General features: G+C 36.4%; 1 pseudogene; it reads left to right on the forward strand.

The window, feature by feature from the left end:
• The first annotated feature begins 957 nt into the window (after nt 1–957).
• Vmn2r116l-ps23 (vomeronasal 2, receptor 116 like, pseudogene 23) lies at nt 958–23,691 on the forward strand (annotated as a pseudogene).
• Nucleotides 23,692–24,666: the final 975 nt, after the last annotated feature.

Below are 24,666 nucleotides of genomic sequence, written 5' to 3' on the forward strand. Positions count from 1 at the left end.
ATTTGTGGTGTGAGACAGTTATAAAATTTGAGAACAGAAATACAGGATTTTTCCTTTATAATTTTGTCATTGCTTTAGAAACATGTCTACTCTTTCCATGCCTAAGTTGGTTAATCTCTGACCCCCTTATGATATTTATATCTTACAAGACTATTTGCAGTAATTTTAGAACATATAGGTGAACATTTTCCATTGTGATATCAATATTCACTTTAGTGAGTTGCTGATAGCTGTTTTAAAACACAGCCTTTTAAACTGTTAGGGTACATAGACAGCTTATGTTATGGTTGTTTCCTGAAGTAATTAGTTTCACTGAAGTAAAAAGTTTCACTGAAGTAATTAGTTTTAGCACTGCATAAGGTTTATTCTTAAATTACTTTTATATATTAGTAAAATGTTTATTTGAAAATTTGGTGTGTGTTAATAGAGAATATCCTGAAATCACCAATTTTATAGAGTTTAAAGTGAAAACACAACAAGGATATAATTTTTGTTGAAAAACCTAATTGCATTTACCTCAAGATTAATCATTAAATATATAGGCACATATTTGTTGTTTAATGACCAGATTATATTAAATGACAGAGATGACACTGGAGATATTAATCTTTACAGAAATATAGCCACAATATGGTATTATCTAATTTAAACTGTCTCGTGCCCCACTTTTTTTGCAAAAAATGAACATATTACTTCAATTTTTTCTACATTTTAATCATATAATCCTGGCAAATACAAATGTATCTGCAATTTATTTATTTTCCTAGTTCTCAGTAGGATGCTAGCATTGTTTTATTTTAACTGGAAAGGTTATCAATGATATCTAGTATAAGTTAAGTTATAATGATGAGTAGTACCCAGAATGAATATATCACAGTCCTTTGTTAGTAGAAAGCAGATGAATTATGCTTGTGTGGTGGAACAAACCCTTAATTTCTGCACTAAGTATATGGCACAATGTATTCCTGCATATTTGAAGTGAGTGTAGTCTGCAGGAAAGTATCATAAAGTTACTGCCCTAAGTACCTGGACCAAGTTTATACCTGTACACTTGAAGTGAGTATAGTCTTCAGCAAATATCTTATGAATCACTCAGATAAGATAGATGAAACAAGAAGTGCATGCTGATAGGAGACTGATATAACTGTATTCTGAGAGGCACAACCAGAACATGTCAAGTAAGGAGGTGAATGCTAGTATTTAACCATTTCAACTAAGAATGGAACCAAGTTAGAGGATTAGAGAAAGGATTGAAAGTGCTGATGAGGCTTGCAACTCAAGTAAGGAGGTGAGTTGCTGATAGCTGTTTTAAAACACAGCCTTTTAGACTGTTAGGGTACATAGACAGCTTATGTTATGGTTATCAGTGATGAAGTGTGATTGATCAGATTTCATTTTACAAACATTTTCTCTATAAACAAAATTTTAATTATCTGTAGTACTTGTTTTTACAAATGATGACAAACCATTTTTAGCCTGGCACCTCATAACATTTCATTGTCACTAGACAGGATAAAAACCTCCTATCATGTCTGAGAAGTTAGTCATTTTACTAGCAGCGAGTGTTGGACTGACCAATAAGGGTCACTGTGCCCATTGTTATTAGAATCTCTGTCAAAAATTTCATCAACCTATTTCTATTGTTATTATAAATTGTCTTATTTAATAATATAATGATTAAATCATGTCTCTGTGGAATTTAATGCTATGTCTTATATTGTTTTTGGTTTCTTTGCTCCTCCTAAGATACAAGAGTGGACCTTCATAAGTGAACATTTCTAAGAAAGAGGGATTGTGGCGTTCTCATACCTCATTCTTTCATATCTTTCCATATAATTATTTTCCCATCATTATAAGATACTTTATATGTTAGCGATAACTCCATTCGATCTACCTTTGTTTCTGTATAATTGCTTCAAGAAAGACAACTTTTGAGTCTGATATATTTTGCATCAAAATTTCTTGGTTATTTAGGAGAATAAGTTTAATAATATGATCTGCTGCTAACACTTTCAGGCAGCCAAATTGTGTTTACATTTTTAAATTTACTTTGTTCTGATTATCTATTTCCTGAAGATGACATAGGAAGAGTATTTTTGGAGCCTTTTTCTGAAAAGGAGATCTATAGCATCTTTATGTGAGTCACATCCTGTAGTGTACAAGGAATACCTACAAGTAGGGCAAGAAAACAATATGTGTTCCTACAGTTAAAGAAGTGTTATGCATCAGATTTTCCTGTTAAATAGTAGAGGAACTATTTCTGGATTAAGGCATGAATGCCATTCTGAAAAAAAATAAACAAATATCCCCAAGTTGTAAATATATTAAAATCTCTCCAAACATTGAACACACAGATATCAAGACATTCTGTATGACAGAATGGAAGTTATTATAATATGCAAATATGTTTTGTTATATCTTTGTCATACAGCTATGCTTGCTGTTCCTATTAGAACTGAATGTATCAGGCTTCTACATTTGTTCATTTGAATCAATGATGAGAGAAAAAGTCATAAGTAATTCACTGTAGGTAATATGATTACAAGTTGTTTTTTTTTTAAGTGAACTTCACCTCATTCTGCTCTCTGTATAGTTCCTTCAGATTTCCTATGGACCTTTCCATTCCATCTTCAGTGATAATGAACAATTTCCCTATCTCTATCAGATGACCCCAAAGGACACATCACTAGTATTGGCAATGGTCTCCTTCATACTTTATTTCAACTGGAACTGGGTTGGCCTTCTCATCTCAGATAATGATGAAGGCCATCAATTTCTCTCAGAATTGAAAAAAGAGACACAAGACAAGGAAATTTGCTTTGCCTTTGTGAACATGATGAAAAACAGTGAGGTTTCACACTATCCTAAAACTGAAATGTACTACAACCAAATTGTGATGTCATCCACAAATGTTATTATCATTTATGGGGAAACACAGAGTATTATTGAATTGAGCTTCAGAATGTGGGGATCTCCAGTTATGCAGAGGATTTGGGTCACCAAATCAGAGTTGGATTTCCCGATAAGTAAGAGAGTCTTAACTCATGGCACATTCTATGGCACTCTGGCATTTCTACACCACCATGGTGAGATTTCTGGCTTTAAAAATTTTGTAGAGACACGATATCATCTCAGAAGTAGAGATTTAAATCTGTTAATACCAGAGTGGAACTATTTTAACCATGAAGCCTCAGCATCTAACTGTAAAATATTGTGGAACTTTACATCCACTGACTCATTGGAATGGCTAACAGAAGATTGACATAGACTTTAATGATTATAGTCATAATATATACAATGCTGTGTATGCCATAGCACATGTCCTCCATGAGAAAAATCTGGAAGAAGTTGATAATCAGGAAATAAGAAATGAGAAAGGAGCAAGTACTCACTGCTTGAAGGTGGAAATTTTATCTTTTATTTTTATTAGATATTTCCTGTTTTTACATGTCAAATGTTATCCCCTTTCCTTCACTTCCAACTCCCCTTCCCCTACTTCTTTGAAGATCTCCCACTTACCCCCACCTACTAACAACACTCTATCATTGCTTTACATTTTCCATCTCATAGAGAATTAATTGTTTTGTTGAGTATAGGCTTTTATCATAGGATCTGATGATTTTTTATTTTCTTCAGTTTCTCTTACATCTCCCTTTTAATTTCTGATTTTGTTAATTTAGATACTGTGCCTGTGCTCCTTGGTTAGTCTGACTAAGGGGTTATGTATATCTTGTTGATTTTCCCAAAGAAATAGCTCCTGGATTTGTTTATTCCTTGTGTAGTTCTCTTTGTTTCTACTTGATTGATTTCAGCCCTGACTTTGATTTTTTCTTCTGTCTGCTCCTCTTGAATGTATTTATTTCTTTTGTTCTTGAGATTTCAAGTGTGTGGTCAACTGCTGTCAACCTGATCATCTAAGCAAGTTGTGCCTTCCTTTTCATGACATTTTCAAAAGTTAATTTCCTCCTTTTTTTCTTTCATGACCAAGTTATTATGTAGTAGAATGTTGTTCCACTTCCATGTCCATGTGGGCTTCTAGATGTTATAGTTGTTTTTGAAGACAAGCCTTAGGCCATGATGATCTGATAGGATGCATGGGATTATTTCAAACTTCTTGTATCTGTTGTGGCCTGTTTTATGAATGATTATATGGTAAGTTTTGGGAAGGTTCCATGAGATCCTGAGAGGAAGGTATATTTCTTTTGTTTTAGGATGAAGTGTTTAACAGACATCTGTTTATTCCATAACTTCTGTTAGTTTCAATGAATCTCTTTTTAATTTCTGTTTCCATGATCTGTCCATTGATGAGAGTGTGGTGTTAAGGCCTCTGACTATTATTTTGTGTTTTACAAGGAATGGTTTAGCTATAGTAAATTTATTTTATTATAGTGGGTTCCATGGAATTTGGAGCCACAGTCGTTCAGAATTGAGAGTTCATCTTGATATACTTTTACTTTGATGCCCATGAAGTGGCCTTCCTTAACTTTTTGATAATTTTTGTGGAAAGTTTATTGTATTCAATGTTAGAATGGCTACTCCAGTTTTATTCTTGTGACCATTTGCTTGGAAAGTGTTTTCAAGCCTTTCACTCTGAGGTACTGGCTGTCTTTTTTACTGAGGTGTGTTTCCTCTGAGCAGTAATATGCTGAGTCCTGTTCATGTATCCACTCTGTTAGTTTATATCTTTTTATTGGGGAATTGAGTACATTGATAAGAGATATTAGGAAGCAATGATTGTTGATTCCTGCTATTTTTGTTGTTAGAGGTGGAATTATGTTTGTATGGCCGTCTTGTTTTTGGCTTGTCAAAAGAAGATTACTTTCTTGCTCTTCCTAGAGTGTAGTTTCCTGACTTGTGTTGGACTTTTCCATCTACTTTCATTGTAAGGCTGGATTTGCAGAAAGATATTGTGTAAATTTGGTTTTGGTATGGAATATATTGGTTTCTCCATTGCTGTTAATTGAGATTTTTACTGGGTATAGTATCATGGCTTGCATTTCTGTTCTCGTTTGGTCTGTATGGCATCTGCCCAGGGTCTCCTATCATTGATCTTTCTATTGAGAAGCCTGATATAACACTGATAGCTCTGCCTTTATTTGTTCCTTGACAATTTTTCCTTACTGCTTTTAATAATCTGTCTTTGTTTTGTGGATTTTGAGTTTTAACTATTAAGTGACAGGAGCATTAGATTTTTTTTCTTTTCTGGTCCAATCTATTTGGAGTTCTGTAGGCTTCTTGTACGTTTATTAGGCATCTTTGTTTTGGAGTTAGGAATGTTTCCTTCTATAATTTTGTTGAAGCTATTTACTGGACATTTACTTGGGATTCTTTTCTGTCTTCTATACATATTATCCTTAGGTTTGTTCTTCTCATAGTTTCCTGGATTTCCTGAATTTTATGCATTAGGGCCTTTTTATATTTTGTATTGCCTTTGAGTATTGGGTAAACATTTTCTATAGTATCTTCTGTCCCTGAGAATCTTGATTCTATGTCTTGTATTCCGTTGGCGAATCACATGTCTTTGACTCCAGATAACATTCCTAGGTTTTCTATCTTCAGGGTGGCTCCCTTTGTGATTTCTTATTGCTTCTTTTTTTAATTTTTACATCCTCTATGGTTTTGCTCAATTCCTTCACCTTATTGGTTGTGTTTCCTTGTAACTCTTTAAGGGATTTTTCTGTTTTCTTTTTAAAGGCATTTATTTGTTTAATTGTGTTTTCTGATTTTCTTAAAGGGAGTTATTTATGTCATTCTTAATGTCTTCTATGATCATCATGAAATGTGTTTTTAAATATGAGTCTTGCTTTTCTTCCCTGCTGGGGTATCTAAGACTTGCAAGCCAGAAGGCTCCTATCCCAGGCTCCTCCATGGTCCCAGCACCCTATGTGTTTTCATGGGCCACTCTTTGTACAGTTATTTTAGCAAAACTGGGGACACAGCTGTGGGCTTAGGAGTGAGAGCACACCTGAGAGACCAGCTCTCTGGAGGCAGGTTTTGGGTCTGGAGACTGGAGGAGAGCCTTAGCTCTGGTTCCAGATGGAGACCAGTGGATACATAGAGTTTCTTCTAATGGGTGAGGTTAGGTGTCTTCAATTGTATAGCCATTTAGAATCACACAAATACATACACTTAATGAAATAACAGATGTTTTCCAAAATAGATTTGTTTCTGAACATTTTAAATAATAGAAATCTAGACATTTATAAACTTGAATGGAAAACAAAGGCACCATTTATCAATTAAAATTGGTTGTTTCCTAGGGAGCACCTGAATATCCATCAGCATACCACAACAAATATTCAATATAAACAGTACTCTTTCATGAATTTTCTTTATGATTGAAGATGTTTTTCTATATACCCATCAATTGTTTGTAAAGCATTTTAAGGAATGGTTTTCATTAAGGTCATTGATTGATTCTGCCCATAGTTTGCCTCCAGTTAATCACCTGGTTTCTGAGAGTAATTAAACAAGAAATAGTGTTGGTAGTCATTTCCATCTATAAAAATATGTTTATAGTGGTGAATGTATCTTTCTCGCTGTGTAAATTTATATTTTTTACACGGTCTGTGTATCTGTGTTTTTATTTGTTTTGCTTGGAACATACATGTTTATGTATTGTTATGACTGCAGATTTGAGCAACATTTTTTCTATGTATGAATTTCTTTCTATAAATGTTTGTGTATGTGTGTATGTTTCTTTGTGTGATTGTCAGAGCATATGCCTCTGTATACTATTGCATATATATTGTGAGTGTTTGTTATGTCCTTATGCGTGTTTGTATCTGCTTTATTGTGTAGGTTTATGACTATTTCTCTCTGCTTGACTTGGCCTTTATCTGCCTTTTAGTGAGTATGTGTGATTATAAATTCTCTTGGTGTCAATATCATTCAGGGCTGCTGCTTATATTTTGTACTAATCCCTGTGTGTTGCTATCAGTCTGTGTATTCGTGCATTTCGGTATGCATTCTTGTGTGTGTGTGTGTGTGTGTGTGTGTGTGTGTGTGTGTGTGTGTATGTGTGTTTGTTTATGTGTGTGTCAATATGTGTATGTTGTGTAATTCTATATCTGTGAACATGTATATTATTTCTGTGCCTTAAATTTACATCTGTGTGTCAACATGTATGTATGTTTGTGAGTAAATAACGGTATAGCTCTATTATATATGTAACTCAGAAGAGATGTGAACCTTTCCATGTGTTAATGTGTTTGTGTGGGTATGTGTGTGTGGGTTGCATAACTCTGTTTAGATCAGCATTTTGTCAGTTTGTATTTGGTAGTTTTCTCTGAGAGAACTGAAGTCCTTTCAAAATTATGATAATTTCATTTTTTAGACCATTTTATTTTTTTCCTTCATGGGATATTTTAATTAACACTTTTCTATCTTTATTAACTTGGGTATTTGTTATTTACATTTCGATTGTTATTCCCTCTCTGGGTTTCCTGGCCAACATCCTCCTAACACCTCCAACTCCCCTTTTTTATGGGTGTTCCCCTCCCTATGGTCCCCCCATTACTGCCCTCTCCCCAACAATCACATTCACTGTGAGTTCAGACTGGCAGGAACAAGGGCTTCCCCTTCCACTGGTATTCTTACTACGCTATTCATTACTACCTATGCGGTTGGAGCCCAGGGTCAGTCCAAGTATAGTCTTTGGATAGTGTCTTAGTCCCTGGAAGCTCTGGTTGTTTGGCACTGTTGTTCATATGGGGTCTCAAGCCCCTTCAAGCCCTTTCAGTCCTTTCTCTGATTAGCTAAATGGGGTCCTGTTTTCAGTTCAGTGGTTTGCTGCTGTCAATCACCTACGTATTTGCTGTATTCTGGCTGTATCTCTCAGGAGAGATCTACATCTGCTTCCTGTCAGCCTGAACTTCTTGGCTTCATCCATCGTATCTAGTTTGGTAGCTGTATATGTATGGGTCACATGTGGGGCAGGCTCTGAATGGGTTTTCCTTCTGCCTTTGTTCTAAGCTTTGCCACCCTATTCCCACCCAAGGGTATTCTTGTTCCCCTTTTAAAGAGTAGTGAAACATTTGCATTTTATTTATCCTTCTTGAATTTTATGTATTCTGTGCACCTAGGGTAATTTGAGCACTTGGACTAACAGCCACTTATCAATGAGTGCATACCATGTGTGTTTTTCTGTGATTGGGTTATCTCACTCAGGATGATATTTTTCAGTTCCATCCATTTGCCTATGAATTTCAAAAGTCATTGTTTTGATAGCTGAGTAGTATACCACTGTGTGGATTTACCACATTTTCTGTATCCATTCCTCTGTTTAAGGACATCTATGCTCTTTCCTGCTTCTGGATATTATACATAATACTGCTATGAACATAGTGCAGCATGTGTCTTTGTTATATGTTGGGGCATCTTTTGTGTATAAGCCCAAGAGTGTTATAGCTGTGTCCTCAGGTAGTTTAATGTCCAATTTTCTGAGGAACCTCCAGACTGATTTCCAGAATGGTTGTACCTGTCTGTAATCCCACCAACAGTGGAGGCGAATTCCTCTTTCTCCACATCCTCGCCAGCATCTTTTGTCACCTGAGTTTTTGATCTCCACCATTCTGACTTGTGTGAGGTGGTATCTCAGGGTTGTTTTGATTTGCATTTCCCTTATGACTAAAGATATTGAACATTTCTTTACGTGTTTCGCAGCCATTTGGCATTCCTCAGCTGTGAATTCTTTGTTTAGCTCTGAACCCCATTTTTTATAGGGTTATTTGTCTCCCTGCAGTCTAACTTCTTGGATTCTTTGTATATTTTGGATATAAGCCTTCTATCAGTTGTAGGACTGGTAGAGATCTTTTCCCAATATGTAGGTGGCCATTTTGTCCTAAAAACAGTATCCTTTGCCTTACCAAAGCTTTGCAGTTTTATGTGATCCCATTTGTCAATTCTTGAACCTAGAGCATAACCCATTGGTGTTTTGTTCAAGAAATTTTGTCCAGTGCCCATGTGTTTGTGATTCTTCCCCACTTTGTCTTCTATTAGTTTGAGTGTATCTGGTTTGATGTGGAGGTCCTTGATCCACTTGGATTTAAATTTGTACCGGGTGATAAGACTGGATCGATCTGCATTCTTCGACTTGCTGACCTCTATTTGAACCGAAACCATTTGCTGAAAATGCTAGCTTTTTTCCATTGGATAGTTTTCATTCCTTTGTAAAAATAAAATTGTCATAGGTTTGTGGGTTTATTTCTGGGTCTTCCATTCAATTCCACTGGTCTATCTTTCTGTCTCTGTACCAACACCATGCAGTTTTTATCACTATTACTCTGCAATACTACTTGAGTTCAGGGATAGTGATTCCCCTGGAAGTTCTTTTATTGTTGAGGATAGTTTTAACTATCCTGGGTTTTTTGTTATTCCAGATGAGTTGGTGAATTGTTCTGTCTAACTCTCTGAAGAATTGGATTGGTATTTTGATGGAGATTGCATTGAATCTGCAGATTGCTTTTGGTAAAATGGCCATTTTTACTATATTAATCCTACTAATCCATGAGCATGGGAGATCTTTCCATCTTCTGAGATCTTCAATTTCTTTCTTCAGAGACTTGAAGTTCTTATCATACAGATCTTTCCCTTGCTTGGTTAAAGCCACACGGAGGTATTTCATGTTATTTGGGGCTATTATGAATGGTTTGGTTTTCTTAATTTCTTTCTCATCTTGTTTCTCTTTTCTGTAGAGGAAGGCTACTGATTTATTTGAGTTAATTTTATAACCAGCCACTTTGCTGAAGGTTTTTTTTTTTTATTAACTTGAGTATTTCTTATATACATTTCGAGTGTTATTCCCTTTCCCGGTTTCCGGGCAAACATCCCCCTCCCCCATCCCCTTCCTTATGGGTGTTCCCCTCCCAACCCTCCCCCCATTGCCGCCCTCCCCCCATAGACTAGTTCACTGGGGGTTCAGTCTTAGCAGGACCCAGGGCTTCCCCTTCCACTGGTGCTCTTACTAGGATATTCATTGCTACCTATGGGGTCAGAGTCCAGGGTCAGTCCATGTATAGTCTTTAGGTAGTGGCTTAGTCCCTGGAAGCTCTGGTTGCTTGGCATTGTTGTACTTTTGGGGTCTCGAGCCCCTTCAAGCTCTTCCAGTTCTTTCTCTGATTCCTTCAATAGGGGACCTATTCTCAGTTCAGTGGTTTGCTGCTGGCATTCGCCTCTGTATTTGCTGTATTCTGGCTGTGTCTCTCAGGAGCGATCTACATCCGGCTCCTGTCGGTCTGCACTACTTTGCTTCATCCATCTTGTCTAATTGGGTGGCTGTATATGTATGAGCCAAATGTGGGGCAGGCTCTGAATGGGTGTTCCTTCAGTCTCTGTTTTAATCTTTGCCTCTCCCTTCCCTGCCAAGGGTATTCTTTTTCCTCATTTAAAGAAGGAGTGAAGCATTCACATTTTGATCATCTGTCTTGAGTTTCATTTGTTCTAGGGATCTAGGGTAATTCAAGCATTTGGGCTAATAGCCACTTATCAATGAGTGCATACCATGTATGTCTTTCTGTGATTGGGTTAGCTCACTCAGGATGATATTTTCCAGTTCCAACCATTTGCCTACGAATTTCATAAACTCGTTGTTTTTGATAGCTGAGTAATATTCCATTGTGTAGATGTACCACATTTTCTGTATCCATTCCTCTGTTGAAGGGCATCTGGGTTCTTTCCATTTTCTGGCTATTATAAATAAGGCTGCGATGAACATAGTGGAGCACATGTCTCTTTTATATGTTGAGGCATCTTTTGGGTATATGCCCAAGAGAGGTATAGCTGGATCCTCAGGCATTTCAATGTCCAATTTTCTGAGGAACCTCCAGACTGATTTCCAGAATGGTTGTACCAGTCTGCAATCCCACCAACAATGGAGGAGTGTTCTTCTTTCTCCGCATCCTCGCCAGCATCTGCTGTCATCTGAGTTTTTGATCTTAGCCATTCTCACTGGTGTGAGGTGAAATCTCAGGGTTGTTTTGATTTGCATTTCCCTTATGACTAAAGATGTTGAACATTTGTTTAGGTGTTTCTCAGCCATTCGGCATTCCTCAGCTGTGAATTCTTTGTTTAGCTCTGAACCCCATTTTTTAATAGGGTTATTTGTTTCCCTGCGGTCTAACTTCTTGAGTTCTTTGTATATTTTGGATATAAGGCCTCTATCTGTTGTAGGATTGGTAAAGATCTTTTCCCAATCTGTTGGTTGCCGTTTTGTCCTAACCACAGTGTCCTTTGCCTTACAGAAGCTTTGCAGTTTTATGAGATCCCATTTGTCAATTCTTGATCTTAGAGCATAAGCCATTGGTGTTTTGTTCAGGAAATTTTTTCCAGTGCCCATGTGTTCCAGATGCTTCCCTAGTTTTTCTTCTATTAGTTTGAGTGTGTCTGGTTTGATGTGGAGGTCCTTGATCCACTTGGACTTAAGCTTTTTACAGGGTGATAAGCATGGATCGATCTGCATTCTTCTACATGTTGCCCTCCAGTTGATCCAGCACCATTTACTGAAAATGCTATCTTTTTTCCATTGGATGGTTTTGGCTCCTTTGTCAAAAATCAAGTGACCATAGGTGTGTGGGTTCATTTCTGGGTCTTCAATTCTATTCCATTGGTCTATCTGTCTGTCTCTGTACCAGTACCATGCAGTTTTTATCACTATTGCTCTGTAATACTGCTTGAGTTCAGGGATAGTGATTCCCCCTGAAGTCCTTTTATTGTTGAGGATAGCTTTAGCTATCCTGGATTTTTTGTTATTCCAGATGAATTTGCAAATTGTTCTGTCTAACTCTTTGAAGAATTGGATTGGTATTTTGATGGGGATTGCATTGAATCTGTAGATTGCTTTTGGTAAAATGGCCATTTTTACTATATTAATCCTGCCAATCCATGAGCATGGGAGATCTTTCCATCTTCTGAGGTCTTCTTCAATTTTCTTCTTCAGTGTCTTGAAGTTCTTATTGTACAGATCATTTACTTGCTTTGTTAAAGTCACACCGAGGTACTTTATATTATTTGGGTCTATTATGAAGGGTGTCGTTTCCCTAATTTCCCTGTTTCTCTTTTGTGTAGAGGAAGGCTACTGATTTATTTGAGTTAATTTTATACCCAGCCACTTTGCTGAAGTTGTTTATCAGCTTTAGTAGTTCTCTGGTGGAACTTTTGGGATCGCTTAAATATACTATCATATCATCTGCAAATAGTGATATTTTGACTTCTTTTCCGATCTGTATCCCCTTGACCTCCTTTTGTTGTCTGATGGCTCTGACCAGAACATGGAGAGCTATATTGAATAAATAGGGAGAGAGTGGACAGCCTTGTCTAGTCCTTGATTTTAGTGGGATTGCTTCAAGTTTCTCTACATTTAGTTTAATATTAGGTACTGGGTTGCTTTGTATGGCTTTTACTATGATTATTTATGAGCTTGAATTCCTATTCTTTCTAGGACTTTTATGATGAAGGGATGTTGAATTTTGTCAAATGCTTTCTCACCATCAAATGAAATGACGATGGGGGTTTTATCTTTCAGTTTGTTTATATAGTGGATTACGTTCATGATTTTTCATAGGTCAAACCATCGCTGCATTCTTTGATCGAAGCCTACTTGATGGATGATTGTTTTAATGTGCTTTTGGATTCAGTTTGCAAGAATTTATTGAGTATTTTTGCATCAATATTCATAAGGGAAGTTGGTTGGACGTTCACTTTCATTGTTGGGTCTTTGTGTGGTTTAGGTATAATAGTAATTATGGCTTCACAGAAGGAATTCGGTAGTGCTCCATCTGTTTCAGTTTTGTAGAATAATTTGGATAGTATTGGTATGAGGTCTTCTATGAAGATCTGACAGAATGCTGCACTGAACCAATCTGGATTGAGCTCTTTTTGGTTGGGAGACTTTTAATAACTGCTTCTATTTCTTTAGGAGTTATGGAGTTGTTTCAATGGTATATCTGTCCCTGATTTAACTTTGGTACCTGGTATCTGTCTAGGAAATTTTCCATTTCCTTCAGATTTTCAAGTTTCGTTGAATATAGGCTTTTGTAGCAGGATCTGAAGATTTTTTTTTTAGTTTCCTCTGATCCTGTAGTTATGTCATCATTTCATTTCTGAATTTGTTAATTTGTATACTGTCTCTGAGTCCTCTGGTTAGTCTGGCTAAGGGTTTATCAATCTTGTTGATTTTCTCAGAAAACCATCTTTTACTTGCTTCTGGGTTTTTTTGCTTCTTTTTGTTCCAGAGCTTTTAGGTGTGCTGTCAAGCTGCTGATATATGCTCTCTCCTGTTTCTTTCTGCAGGCACTCAGAGCTATGAGTTTTCCTCTTTCCACAGCTTTCATTGTGTCCCATAAGTTTGGGTATGTTGTACCTTCATTTTCATTAAATTCTAAAAAGTTTTTAATTTCTTTCTTTATTTCTTCCTTGACCAGGTTATCATTGAGTAGAGCATTGTTCATCTTCCATGTATATGTTCGCATTTTTTCCTTATTGTTAATGAAGACCAGCTTTAGGCCGTGGTGCGTCAGACAATTTCTATCCTTCTGTATCTGTTGAGGCCCGTTTTGTGACTGATTACATGGTCAATTTTGAAGAAAGTACCATGAGGTGGTGAGAAGTTATATCCTTTTGTTTTAGTATAGAATGTTCTATAAATACCTGTTAATTCCATTCAGTTCATGATTTCTCTTATTCTGTCTATGTCTCTGTTTAATTTCTGTTCTCATGACTGTCCATTGATGAGAGTCCCGTATTGAAAATCCCTACTATTATTGTGTGAGGTGCTCTGTGTGCTTTGAACTTTAATAAGGTTTCTTTTATGTATGTAACTGCCCTTGTATTTGGAGCATAGATATTTAGGATTGAGAATTCATCTTGGTGAATTTTTCCTTTGATGAATATGAAGAGTCCTTCATTATCTTTTTTGATAATTTTGGTTGAAAATCGACTTTATTCGATATTAGCTTGTTTCTTCAGACCATTTACCTGGAAAGTTGTTTTCCAGCCTTTTACTCTAAGGTAATGTCTGTCTTTGTTCATGAGGTTTGTTTCCTGTAGGCAGAAGAATGCTGGGTCATCATTGCATATCCAGTTTGTTAATCTGTGTCTTTTTATTGTGGAATTGAGTCCATTGATGTTGAGAGAGATTAAGGAATAGTGATTGTTGATTCTTTTTATAATTGTATTTGGATGCGAGATTATGTTTCTGTGCTTGACTTTGTTTTGTTGCAAGATGATTAGTTTCTTGCTTTTTCTTGGGTGTAGCTTGCCTCCTTGTATTGGGATTTACCATTCATTATCCTTTGTAGGTCTGGATTTGTAGAAAGATATTGTTTTGTCAGGGAATATCTTAGTTTCTCCATCTATGATAATTGAGAGTTTTGCTGGATACAGTAACCTAGGCTGGTATTTGTGTTCTGTTAGGTTCTGTATGGTATCTGTCCAGGACCTTCTGGCTATCATAGTCTCTGGTGAGAAGTCTGGTGTAATTCTGATAGGTCTGCCTTTATATGTTACTTGACCTTTTTCCTTTAAGGCTTTTAATATTCTTTCTTTTTTGTGCATTTGGTGTTTTGACTATTATGAGACAGGAGGAATTTCTTTTCTATTGGGAGTTCTGCAGGCCTCTTGTATGTTTATGGACATCTCTTTCTTTAGGTTAGGGAAGTTTCTTCTATGATTTTGTTGAAGATATTTACTGGTCCTTTGAGCTGGGAGTCTTCAGTCTCTTCTATATCTATTATACTTAGGTTTAATCTTCTCATTGTGTCCTGAATTTCCTGTATATTTTGGGCCAGTAGCTTTTGTCGTTTTACATTTTCTTTAACAGTTTTTCAATACTTTCTATGGAAACTTCTGTTCCTGAGATTCTCTATTCTATCTCTTGCATTCCGTTGGTGATGCTTGTACCTATGACTGCTTGTCTCTTCCTTTGGTTTTCTATATCCAGGGTTGTCTCCCATTGTGCATTCTTTATTGCTTCTATTTCCATTTTTAATCCTTCAACTGTTTGATTGTGCTTTCCTGTCATTCTTTCAGGGAATTTTGTGATTCCTCTCTATAGGTTTCTACTTTTTATTTTTGTTTTCCTGCATTTCTCTAAGGGAGCTCTTTATGTCTTTCTTGAAGTTCTCCATCATCATGATCAAATGTGATTTTAAATCTAGATCTTGCTTTTCGGGTGTGTTTGGATATTCAGTGTTTGTTTTGATGGGAGAATTGTGCTTCAATGATGCCGTGTGGTCTTGGTCTTTGTTGCTTTGGTTCCTGCGCTTGCCCTCATCATCAGTTTGTCTCTGGTGTTACCTTGTTCTGCTATTTTTGACAGTGGCATGACTGTCCTATAGGCCTGTGTGCCAGGAGTGCTGTAGACCTCTTTTCCTCTACTTTTTTACCCAATTATGGGAACAGAGTATTCTGCTTTCAGGCATGTAGTCTTTCCTGTCTACTCGTCTTCAGCTGTTCCTGTAGGCATGTGTCGTGAGTCCACCAGGAAGGCCACTTCTAGCAGAAAAGTTGGTTTTGCCTCTGATCTCAGGCTGAAGTCGGGGGCTGTGTTTCAGCTCTCTGTGAGTGCAGCAACCAGAAATGCCTGCCTGCCTTTTCTCTGGTCCCTGTGCACAGGGGTCCCAGATGGCATTAGACATTTTCCTCTAGAATCAAAAATGTGGGCAGAGTGCAGTCTCCGCTGGCTTCCCAGGCATGTCTGCCCCCTGAAGGTTTATCTCTCCCTCCCATGTGGGTGCAGGGAACTGTTTGACGGAGTCCCATAAGATACGGGAGGTATCTAGAGCACAGGGGACCTGCAGCTTGAGTGCCCCTATCTTCCTGTTCCCAGAGTCCCTATACAATTTCCTCTTGGGCCAGGAATGTGGGTAAGGGTGTGTAGTACTGGTATTCTCTACTGCCCTGCAGTCTCAGGCGTACCCACCTGCTTGGGCAATGAGTTATCTCTTCCACAGTGTTTGGGAGCAGAGAGCTGTTGGCCAGGATCATCGAGGTTTGGGCTCCAGCTAAAAACTGGAAGTGTCCCTTCCCAGAGGAATTTTGCCTCTCTGTGTTCTGAATCCACCAGGCAGGTCACTTGGAGCAGAAAAGTTGGTCTTACCTCTGGTCTCAGGCCTGAACTCACTATTCGGAAGCTGCAATTCAGCTCTCTGTGAGTGCAGCAACGAGAAAGGCCTGCCCACCTTTTCTCAGGTCCCTATGTACAGGGCTCCCAGATGGTGCTAGGCATTTTCCTCTAGAGTCAGAAATGTGGGCAGATTGTAGTCTCTTCTGGCTTTCAAGGAGTGTCTGCCTCTCTGAAGTTTCAGCTCTCCCACTGGATTTGGGTGCAGGGAGCTATTTTACTAGGTCACTTCAGATCAGGGTGGTGTCTTGTAATTTACACTTTAAATATTGTCCCCATTCCCAATTTCCCCTCCAGAAACCCACTATCCCATCCACTCTCTGCCAGCTTCTTTGATGTTGCTTTGTCACCCAACCGCCCACTACTTCCAAGCTCCCCACCTAACATTCCCCTACAATGGGGCATCAAATTTTAACAGGAACAAGTGACTCTCCTTCAATTAATGCCTGACACACCCATCCTGTCTTACATTTGCAGCTGGAGCCATAGGTTCATCAATGTGTACTCTTGTTATGGTGGATTAATCCTTGGGACCCTGAAAGTTCTGAGATTTATGGTCTGTTGATATTGTTATTCTTCTTACGGAGTTGCCAACCCCTCAGCTCCTTCAGCACTTTCTCTAACTGCTCCATTAGGGACCATCTTCTTATTTTAACGTTTTGCTACAAGCATTCATCTCTGTATATAACAGGCTCTTGCAGAGACTCTCAAGAGACATCTATATTAGGCTCCTGTCAATGAGTACTTCCTGACATGCACAATATTTTCTGGATGGTATCATTACATGGGATGAATCCCCTACATATGGCATTCTCTGGATGGCCTTTCTATCAGACTTTGCTCCAAAATGTATCACAATATTTCCTCTGGTGAGCTTTCTTGTTCCCCCATCTAAAAAGGTCTAAAGCAGTCATACTTTGTTCTTCCTTCTTCCTGAGCTTCAAGTGGTCTGTAAATTGCATCGTGATTATTCCATGCTCTGGGGTTAATAACCACTAATTGGTGAGTGAATACCATGCACGGTCTTTTGTGATTTTGTCATGTCACTCAGGATGATATTTTCTAGTTCCGTTGATTTAAGAATTTCATGACGACATTGTTTATAAAATGTGCAAATATACCACATTTTCTTTATCCACACCTCTGTTTAATGATATCTGGATTTTTTTTCAGGATCTGGCTATTATACATAGCCTGCTTTTAACATAGTGGATCATGTGTCATTATTAGATGTTGGAACAACTTTCCGGTATATGCCAAGGAGTGATATAACTTGGGCCTCAGGTAGTACTAAGTCCAGTTTTCTGAGGAATCACCAGAGTCATTTTCAGAGTGGTTTAACCAGCTGGCAATCCCACCAACCATGGAGGAATGTTCCTCTTCTGCACATCCATGCCAGAATCTGCTGTCACCTGAATTTTTGATCTTAGCCATTCTGACCAGTGTGGGGTAGAATCTCAGAGTTGTTTTGATAAGCATTTACCTAATGACTAAGGATGCTGAGCATTTCTTTAGTGGCTTCTAAGATATTCCATATTCTTCAGTTGAGGATTCATTGTTTAGCTCTGTATCACATTTTTACAAGGGTTTTTCATTCACTGGAGCCTCACTTCTTGAAGTCTTTGTACATATTAAATATTAAAGCTATATTGGATGTAGGGTTGGTAACGATCTTTTCCCAATTTGTTTGTTGCTTTGTTGTTCTATTAACTTTGTCCTTTGCCCTATGGAAGTTTGCAGTTTTATGAGGTAAAATTTGTTCATTCTTGATCTTAGAACATGTTATTAGTGTTCTGTTAAGTAAATTTTCTCTTGTGTCCATGTATTTGCCGTTCTTCCCCACTTTTTTTTCTATTGGTTTCAGTGTATCTGGTTTTATTTGGAAGGTCTTGGTTCACTTGGCCCAATATCTCCCTCTCTATTCAATATAGTACTTGAAGTCCTAGTCTATAACTATCCAGTAGAAAAAAGACAGCATTTTCAACAAGTGTTCCTGCTTAAATTGGAGGTCAGCATGTTGAAGAACGGAAATTGATCTATTCTTATTGCCATGTACAAAGCACGTCCAACTAAATAAAGGACCTCCACATAAAACCAATTTTAATTTGTCCAATTCCTTCTGTTGGGATTTCTCTCTTTCATTCTTTAAATTATGTAGCTTTAACTATTAAATTATAGTGTATTTTATGACTTGAAGGAATGATATATACATTTTTGTGCAACACTTGTCTTTTAGATAAATTCCTTTCTAAGAAAAATGCACTTTATTAATCCTCTTGGGGAAAAAGTGATTATGAAACAGAGAGAGAGAGAGTGAAGGAAGACTATGATGTTGTTCACATACAGAATGTCTCACAACACCTTCAGATTAAGGTGAAGATAGCAAAGATCAGCCCATATTTTATACATGGTGAACCCTTTCATTTATATGGAGACATGATTGAGTTGGCCACAGGAAGTAGAAAGGTGGGTGTGTACTAATTTATTGATTTATACTACACAGCAGTAACACTGCAACGGATTGAAATGAAACATTTTCCCACATCAGGAAATAATTAGAAGGCTCCTGTTTTATCTTTCTTCTTTCATTTTTAACATATTTTACTAATTCACTGAAGATTTCATTCATGCATAAATTATACCTTTGTCATATCAGAACCATTATCTGAAATATAATGAATATAATATTGTTCTTTTCCACTGCTTGATATTCTTTCTTTAAAGTGAACAGTATTCTTTTCATATCATTGTTGGTATTACACAGTAATCTCCTCCCTTAACATAAACCTTTGGAACACATGTTGATACAAGTGATACTAATGTTACAGTTATAAAACACTAATATTCATAATTCTAACACTTGTTATTATACTAAAAATTGTTTTCACATATATAGAATGACATGTACCAAGTTCACTAATTAATACATTTATGGGAATGCAAGTTCACAGAAACATCAATTTTTAATATACTTGAAGGCCCCCTTCAACTTTTAATTTAGATGATCAAATTTCAAAGGCAAATGTACACAGGGCTAGTACAAAAGACAGAGAAATAGTTATTAAAACCCATTAAATAGTGCAGTAACAGCAATTAGACAAAAGAAAGACATAATTTTCAATTATATTTGAATAATTTTGGTAATAATCTCTAAATTTAATCAACGACAAGAAGCCTTTTTTTAAATTTTAAGATATTCTTGGCCTTTCAGATGGTGTACAGACTAATACACATACAAGACAAGAACTAATTTTTTTATAAAATTATAGGAAAAGAGTAAATTGTGTTATAAGAGGGAAAAAGGAAATTAGAAAACAATGCCTTTGATTTACATGTATGGAATAATCCTTGGCTAAAACACCTACAAAAGGAACATAAACCCCAACAAAAAGATCATACTCTGAGAACATAGAGAACTTAATTCAGAAGTGCAAGAATGGTTCCACATATGCTGGTGCTTTGAATCTAATACAGCACACAATATTGAATTACATTATTTTCCATAAATATTATGACTAGGTTGTTAACCAAGTCCAGATTTTATTCAGAGTTAAAGAAATCAAACAATGGATAGGACAGAAGAAACAGATATTGATATGATATTTTCTTTCACAAACCTCTTGAAAATACATGCAGACAAAATTTTTATCTGTGACAGTCAGAAATAATGATACGTAGTTTTATTTGTTCATGTTTTTATCCAAGCACTTTAGAGGCAGTGGTCTGAAAATCACTTTCTTGTCAGTCTGCCCTATATTGTGAGCCTAAACTTGCCATGTGTTATATGGAGACATTACTTTAAAATAAAGTGAAGCATAAAAGTATGCCCTTTTTAGTACTCTAACTCAAAATAGCCTTCAAAATATTACAGTGTTAACATAAATTTAGACAAAATGATGGTTAAAAAAGAGAAAATGTTCTCTGACCTTTATTGTGAGATTTAATCTATAGCTAGTTCATGGTGAGACCTTGTTTCAACCGTATGAAAATCATAAGAAGAACTCTTCAAGTCTTCAATTAACTTAAACAGTCTAATTTTCATCCATCCTTTTATAGTATTTGCAGCTACTGTGGGACATTTTGACCTCATGAAACACTCCATATTTAAGGTCGCTACAAATCATTTTATCATTTCAAACCATAATAAATCAGTGCTACATAGTCCACTGTTTTTTTTCATATAAAATTTCTTATGTTTTGAAATGGTAATTTATTCAAGATCATATTTGTTATCAGTGTTTAAAAGACATACTATCCCTCTTTCAGATGGCTTAAAATCTTAACTTGCTTCTCTGTTGATTTCATTAAATTTGGTAATAAGGAACATGAAGATGAAGGGGTGATTTGATGTAAGACTTATAGTCAAAGACATACAAGTGTGCATATCTGGAGACTGGAATTAAGGCATAGATCTCAAAAGGTCACTATTTCCTGGATATACTGCCCACAGTGAGATGGGCAATCTTAGGTCAATTGACAATTAAGAAAATGCTTAGAATATATGAGAGCAGGCTAGTGTTGGTTCAGAAAATATCCCAAATACTGTTCACAGTACTTAGTGCAAAATTGAAAATAATTAATTAAAAAAAACCAAAACATGAGGTTTCAATCTCTAGTTTTTACACACAACTCACCATCATCTTTGTTTCCTGAATAACTAGACATTGAAAATTATCCACCATTTCTTCACTGTATTTCCAACATTCATAGCTCATCATTAAAAGTGGACAGAATAAAAAGGCAGTTACTATGCATAAAACAAACTAATTGAATCTTAATATACTAATATAAAACAAAAAAAACAAATAGCTAAAACGCATTATTATTGTGTCTAATTTTTTATCAGATGCCACCTTCTGTTTGCAGTGCAGATTGTAGTCCTGAATTCAGAAAAATCTGAAAGGAGGGAATGGAAGCCTGCTGTTTTGTTTGCAGCCTGTGCCCTGAAAATGAAATTTCTTTTTTTTTTTTTTTTGGTTCTTTTTTTCGGAGCTGGGGATTGAACCCAGGGCCTTGCGCTTCCTAGGCAAGCGCTCTACCACTGAGCTAAATCCCCAACCCCGAAAATGAAATTTCTAATGAGACAAGTAAGTGTTTGATGCTCGGATAAACCCTGTAAATATACATTACTCTTGTGCCCCCCCCAAGATTATGAAGTCAACCAAAGGCAACTGAAAATATAAAATATATCACTTTTCTAATTTACTGGTTGTAGATATAAATATAAATAACAAAATTATGCCAAAAATAAATAAACACATATACCTTGTGCCTTAAACCACATATTAACTCCTTGAAAATTAATGGCAAATTACATTCTTCAAAAAATACCTTGAAATAAAACTGCAATATAAGGGAATTTCCACAAGATTTTTCCCAGTAAATGATCTATTTTAAAACAACATGTACATTAGATTTAATCAACTTTTTTAAAAATTAAATTAGTCATATTTCATCAATATATTGATAATGTATATGATTATACATACCATGTACATATATGAGCCCATGAAGTACCTAATGTAATAGACAATCTATTGAAACTAGACAATGGAATGACTAGGTACAAAATCCATGTTCTCTGTAAGATTAATATAGAAGACAAAAGTATTTGAAAATATCTAAGAAAGTGCTAAGTATGTAAAATTCTGAGGATCATACTAACAGCCAGATGTGATATGAATACAGAACACAGGAGATAAGGGTTAATCCATGATTCAGAATATATGGTGAGACTCATATTTAGCATTTTACAAACAAAACCCATTATTAAAATTATTATTTAGGGTTGGCAACATGCATAAAATTTATGGTTAGCTTTTCAATTATTTTACCTTTCCATTTATATAATGAATTAAAGTTATCAAAAGACATATGATGCCTGTGAGATGGTACAGCAGTCAAGTCATTTGTTGCTAAGTTTTGCAATCTGACTTAGTTCACATGATGCATGAAGTAGAACCAAGCAATATATTCAAAAATGTCTTTTGAAATCATGCATTCCAACCTTACATTGTGATTTAGAAATTACAATAATTTCTAACAGTATACTGAAACGTTTTTAGATGAAAAAATAAAAATAATTAATATTTACATAAATGAATTCCACGAAATTCCGTACAACACTTCATTATACCAATTGTTATTTCTGTGGTATAGGTAGTACATGCACAAGTACACGTAAGAGGAAATAATACCCCTGTAGTTACATTTACATGCACTCATGAGACATCAGTGCTGGGATCTGAACTCAGGTTCTCTGCTAGAGTAAAACGTTCTTAGGTTTTAACTAAGTTAACTTCTTAGGCTTTTAGGCAACTTATCAAATAATTGCTCTCCACAAAGGCATCATTCTCTCAGTTCAATATTCAAATTGATATCAACATAGAACAAGAAATGGTTTTGGAAATCTTTTCTTTCTGATAACATTGTATATGATATAATCAATAATGTTAAATAAACAAAGAAATAATGTCTTGGCATTATTTTTCATTACATCTTTGTGAACATTATGAATTGAAAGCAATGCTGTGTTGAAATGTCCTTGAAATTACATTGTCAGCATTAAAGGCAGCATTGCTATGTGTCTTTCAACAACTTACTTGAAATTCCTTGTCGATAAAGTTTCTAAAGCAGTACTAACTGAACTTTTCCTTGAACAATAGATATGGATCTGTGTATGAGTTGTCCAGAATACCAGTATGCCAACACAGAAAAGAACAAATGCATTCAGAAAGTTGTGACATTTCTAAGTTATGAAAACCCCTTGGGGATGGCACTTGCCTTAATAGCCTTCTGTTTGTCTGCATTCACTGCTGTGGTACTTTGGGTCTTTGTAAAGCACCATAACACTCCTATTGTGAAGGCCAATAACAGAATCCTCAGCTACATATTAATCATGTCACTCATGTTCTGCTTTCTGTGCTCCTTTTTCTTCATTGGCCATCCTAACAAAAGTACCTGTATCTTACAGCAAATCACATTTGGAATTGTATTCACTGTGGCTATTTCCACAGTTCTGGTCAAAGCAATCACTGTGGTTCTGGCTTTCAAAGTCACAGACCCAGGAAGAAGGTTAAGAAACTTCCTGATATCAGGTGCACCCAACTACATTATTCCCATATGTACTTTATTGCAATGTATTCTGTGTGCAATTTGGCTAGCAGTTTCTCCTCCCTTTGTTGATATTGATAAACAGTCTGAGCATGGCCAGATCATCATCGTGTGCAACAAGGGCTCCACTACAGCATTCTACTGTGTCCTTGGATATTTGGCCTGTCTGGCCCTTGGAAGCTTCACTATGGCTTTTTTGGCAAAGAATCTGCCTGACACATTCAATGAAGCCAAGTTCTTGACCTTCAGCATGCTAGTGTTCTGCAGTGTCTGGGTCACCTTCCTCCCTGTTTACCATAGCACCAAAGGCAGGGTAATGGTTGCTGTTGAGATAGATCTTCTCCATCTTGGCATCAAGTGCAGGAATGCTTGGATACATCTTTGCACCCAAAATCTACATCATTTTAATGAAACCAGACAGATATTCCGTCCAAAATATCAGGGAGAAATCATATTTCTGAATAAATATTTCAGAAATTCTGTCAAATAAAAATTTGCCATATACCCACCAAATATTTGGTTACAGTGCATGTATACAGTTTTGGAATCACTCTCACTGGATCCTCTAGTAATAGATAGAAGTATCATATCTACCAAATTGTGTGCCTTGTCCATAACATCTTGTCATTCACCTCCTTAGTTTTCTCTGGGAAAACAAAATTTCTCTAATTATTATTTAAATTTAATTCAACATTATGCTTTCATGGAGATTTTCCCTGTGTCTCCACCCTGATACCATCAAATACATTTGATAAGGCAGTTGAATCTGTAACCTTATATAGATTATGAGTTCCAGAACAGACAGGAATTACACATAGAAATCACCTATCAAAGCAAACTATCAATCAGGCTAAGAAACAAACAAAGTATCAATGAAGATAACATCAGAATACATTTTCTGATTTCTGTCAGGGCACATACATGACAAAATACTGTCTGTATTTACAGTTGCTCCTCCAATGGTCAATAGACTAAGATGGAATTTTTTCTGATCTCAAACACAAAAATACTATATTAAGTAATTGACAGAAGCCAGCGATCACTGTGTTTGAATTACGGAATAGTTGGAAGATCCTGAGAAGGAGAGTGAGCCATAGGAAGACCAGCAGTCTTAACTAATCTGAGAAACAAAGAATTTTCAGACACTGAGCCACTAACCAGGTAGTATCTGCCAGCTGATATGATAACCCCAACACATATGCAACATAGGACAGCCTGGTCTGGCCTCAGCGAGAGAAGTCACACTTAATCCCTGAGAGATGTGAGACACACAGGATTGGAATATGTGGGGATTGAGGAGGTGCAGAGTTCCTCTTGAAGCTGGTGGAGGAGGTATGGCACGAAGAAGAGTCAGGAGGCAGTCTGGGAAAGGGATAATGAGTACATTGTAAAAAATATTAAAGCATAAAAAACAAAATCAAATATGTTTGTAGATT

The sequence above is a fragment of the Rattus norvegicus genome, chromosome 1, assembly GCF_021556685.1.
Source record: "Rattus norvegicus strain SHRSP/BbbUtx chromosome 1, alternate assembly SHRSP_T2T, whole genome shotgun sequence".
Lineage (NCBI taxonomy): Eukaryota > Metazoa > Chordata > Mammalia > Rodentia > Muridae > Rattus > Rattus norvegicus.